Source organism: Gavialis gangeticus, unplaced genomic scaffold (assembly GCF_001723915.1).
Source record: "Gavialis gangeticus isolate Ggan-Ray unplaced genomic scaffold, GavGan_comp1, whole genome shotgun sequence".
Lineage (NCBI taxonomy): Eukaryota > Metazoa > Chordata > Crocodylia > Gavialidae > Gavialis > Gavialis gangeticus.
The window spans coordinates 4,869,436-4,873,506 of NW_017728973.1; the positions used below are offsets into that span (position 1 = coordinate 4,869,436).

Below are 4,071 nucleotides of genomic sequence, written 5' to 3' on the forward strand. Positions count from 1 at the left end.
GGAAGAATTGGAGGGAGGGAACAGAACAGCATATGAAGCAGGACGTAGAGCAGCAGATCTGGCAGAGGAAGGGGGTTGCTTGGGGCACTTGGGGAGGGTGCAAGGCTAATTTGCAGCATGGCCACCAAAAAGTTTGCTCCCCCCACTGATATACACCATATTCCTCATTATTACCATCACCAATAACAAAAGCAACATCAGCACACATGACAGTTTCCAAAATACAGACTAAGAGAAGTGTTTTCCAAAAAGTTTACATGAGGACAACAGTAACTCATTCTTATGGTTTTCATCTGTAAATCTCAAGGTACTAACACTAGTAAGTCACTGTCATTCACATACACTGAAACTGAAGCACAGAGTGGAAGTAATTGTCTCTAGTGGGTTATGGAATAGAGAAAGATCCCACACAATTTACTGATTCGTTTGATGTGCCTGGCTGGGGGAGTATTTGGTTGATTGCACAATTTCACGATTGCACACTTAATTCATACAACACAATTTTATTTTAAAATTCCTTGCTACGCATATAACACTGCTTAGCTTTAAGAAAAACCACAAACATTAAAAACACAATAACTACATATATTAGAAACAATGCTCCAAACGCACTTCCTTCCCAAATAATGCTATAAGAATTAGTATTACAAAAACACCTACAATTACAAGTAAAGGTTAAATTGGAATCAATACTATTATTTCTCATACTTATATGAGAATAATAATAATTCTACAATCCTAGAATTCCGAGAAACCAAATCCCCAGATATATTTTCATTCTTTAGTTATGGTTTTAGGGTTGGTCTCAGCAGTGATAGGAGCAAGTCCCCTTCCTTCGGTCCCACTTGGGCGCTCCTAGGCTTCAACGTGAACGGGAGTTCTTGTTCACGGAGAGGGTGGGTCAGGTGATCAGTCTGATCCGGCCTACACTTGCGATTCTTCCTTCGGTGTTCTGCAAGTGAGGTTATCTCCAAATTGGGACTGTAGGTTACAGTTTTTATTGGGTGAGTTACTGTCTTGGGCCCCTCCTACCCAAACCTGTCACTACTCCCAAATCTGGGCTTGGATCTTTTACCCAACAGATTCTTTTCCTGGGTAATCAGTTTGTCTTCTTTGGGAAATTTTCCACACCACTGTGGTGACCTCTCTTCCCAACCCCTTTTCAAAAGCTCCTAGGTTTTGATCTCTCGGAATGTTTGCTTATGGGTTGTTTTTAGGTTAACTTTGTTAAAGGCCTCTAGAGATAAAATTCAGAACCAAGACATTCAGCACGTAGGCAAAAACAAGCAATGGCCTAGGTAAGAAGATGAACCTTGCCTTTTGTCTAAACTGGCTAAGGGGCAATTTTGATAAGAATTCAAACTATTACATTCAATATGACAGTAATTTTACCCAAGGCCTCTCAGTGTGTCAGTAGCAGCTGGAGAACCCAGAGTCCTGATTTTCATAGGTTGCTCTGGTCCAGGGTTTGGCAACCTATGGCTTGTGGGCCCAATCCGGCCTGTAAAGAGATTGGATCTAACCTGCAAAGGACTGATTTGGCCACATTCCCAAGTTTCATAGATTCATAGATGTTAGGGTCAGAAGGGACCTCAGTAGGACATTGAGCCCAACCCCCTGCCCTGGGCAGGAAAGAGCGCTGGGGCCAGGTGACCCCAGCTAGGGTGCTTGTCCAGTCTCCTTTTGAAGGCCCCCAAGGTAGAGGAGAGCACCACCTCCCTTGAAAGCCCATTCCAGATTCCAGCAACCCTTACTGTGAAGAAGTTCTTTCTAACATCCAACCTAAATCTGCTCTCCATCAATTTGTGGTCATTGTTCTTAGTTACTCCAGGGGGTGCCCTAGTAAACAGAGCATCTCCTATTCCCTGGTGCCCTCCCCTGACTAATTTGTAGGCAGCCACAAGATCACCTCTCAGCCTTCTCTTGCAAAGGCTGAAGAGATTGAGGTCCCTCAGTCTCTCCTTGTAGGGCCTTGCCTGCAGGTCTCTGACCATATGGGTGGCCTCCTCTGAACCCTCTCAAGATTCTCCACATCCCTCTTGAAGTGTGGTGCCCAAAACTGAAGGCAGTACTCCAACTGTGGCCTGACCAGTGCTGCATAGAGGGGAAGCATCACCTCCCTGGACCTGTTTGTCATGCATCTGCTGATGCACGATAAAGTGTGGTTATCTTTGTTGATCACTTCGTCACATTGAGTCATGTTCATCTTGGAGTCAACTATGACTTCAAGATCCCTTTCTGCTGCTGTGCTGCTGAGAAGGTCATCCCCCAGTCTGTAAGTGTGTTGGTGGTTCTTTTTGCCCAGGTGCAGCACTTTGCACTTGTCTTGGTTGAACTGCATCCTATTTCATTCTGCCCACATTTGCAACCTGTCCAGATCCGCCTAGATCCATTCCCTACCCTCTGGTGTGTTAACTTTGCCCCATACTTTGGTATCATCTGCAAACTTGGACAGGGTGCTCTCCATGACCTTGTCCAAGTCACTGATGAAGACATTGAATAGCACTGGTCCAAATATGGAGCCATGCAGGATTCCACTTCCCACATCTTTCCAGGTCGATATCGAGCCATCCACCACGACTCTCTGGGTGCACCCCCTAAGCCAACTTGCCACCCACCTGATTGTCCTCCATATCCCTACAGTTGGGAGCTAAATATCTGGCAAGGGCAGGCAGGAGACCAGTACCCTTCAGACAATATTGCTTGGCAGTTCTTTTCGCCCACTCTGTACTTGGCTTTTGTTTTTCTTTAACTTGGACTTTATCTTATACTTTACTATAAGGCTGTGTGGTAAGCACTGTAGTGACTTAGATGCAGTTAAACTGAACAAATATGGTTTTGATTGAAAAAAAAATAGAAACTCTTCTTTGCTCACTCAGAGGGAATTTGATCTGCTCTTTCTCTGTTTCCTGCTTCTCTTCCCAGCTTTTGTTTAGCTTCTGGAGTAAGAAGGAAAAGTTGATACCCTCATTTATTCTTTGGATTATCAACTTCTATCCCACTTGGTGGGTAGCAAGACAACTGTCATTCTCTTCTCCTAATATTGTAAATTCCTTGATTTCCTACTTGTCCAGAAGTGACCTTAAAATACATAAATAAATCTCCAGTAGTTTGGATTTGTTTAGAGATCAGAAAGGCACAGATTGCCAAACCGAGCAAGAAAGAGGGTGGAGGCTTTTTTGTTTGTTTGTAGCTTCTGCCCCTGCAAAGTAAAAAGGAAATGCTCTCCCTGTTTTTTTCCCCTTAATCCTTGATATTTTATCTTAATCCTTGATCATTATTAACATACCTTGGTTAACAACACAAAATATAGCTGTCTCTAAACAGTGGAAAACAGGAGGGACTCAGAAGTAACTAACAGGCACTCTGCCTGCACCCCACACCCATCTACTACAAACTCTTCATCAACATACCTGTCTGTTGGGTCTGCTCTGTCAAATGGTACCTTCCCTTAGAAATGAACTGGTCAGAACTCTTCTGTGCTGCAGTATGCTATACTTGTTGCTGAAGGATAGTTGATAATAGTTTCATTTTCTGCAACACTTCCTGTAGTTTAGCTTCATTCCAGACAGCTGGCAGTTTTGTTCCCCAGCTGCATACAGTGTCTGTGAATGTTTAATTTAGGCTAAAGATACAGTTTTGATTGATATTAGTATTAATTTTTCAACAGGATGCTGTTCCTATAAGTCTTTGTTACTGTTTAGAAATGTAGCTGGTAGGTTGCACTCAGTACCTCTATGTGATTTTTGAAACTTCTGTATGCTGTAGCTATGGAAAGCCTTGTCCTTTACTTGCAGTCTGCATATTCTTTTTCAGGCAAAGGCTTTTTTTTCTTTTTTGGGGGGGATAAAAGGATACTTTTGGAAACCCCCAAATAATCTCTTACTGACTGCACTGTGGCAGAAAGCCACCTTGGTTTCTCCCCAAAAATCTCTGCCCTGTGACACTGTGATTTAAATCTCTGTGCTGTGACCATTCAATTAGGGTGGGCCCAGCACACAGGGGACCACACCCTCAGCCTGTCTCTTTAGGGAACTGGAGCTGGCTGCATTCCTGAGGGAGGGGGAAACC

At 43.6% G+C, this 4,071-nt stretch overlaps 1 protein-coding gene across 1 annotated transcript in view; it reads right to left on the reverse strand.

The window, feature by feature from the left end:
* GSDMA (gasdermin A) overlaps positions 1-3,602 on the reverse strand; it is a 34,399-nt gene extending 30,797 nt beyond the window's left edge. Inside the window, exon 1 of the mRNA XM_019507054.1 lies at positions 3,414-3,602. The gene's annotated coding sequence lies outside the window, so the exon portion shown is untranslated. The remainder of the gene's footprint in view (positions 1-3,413) is intronic.
* Positions 3,603-4,071: the final 469 nt, after the last annotated feature.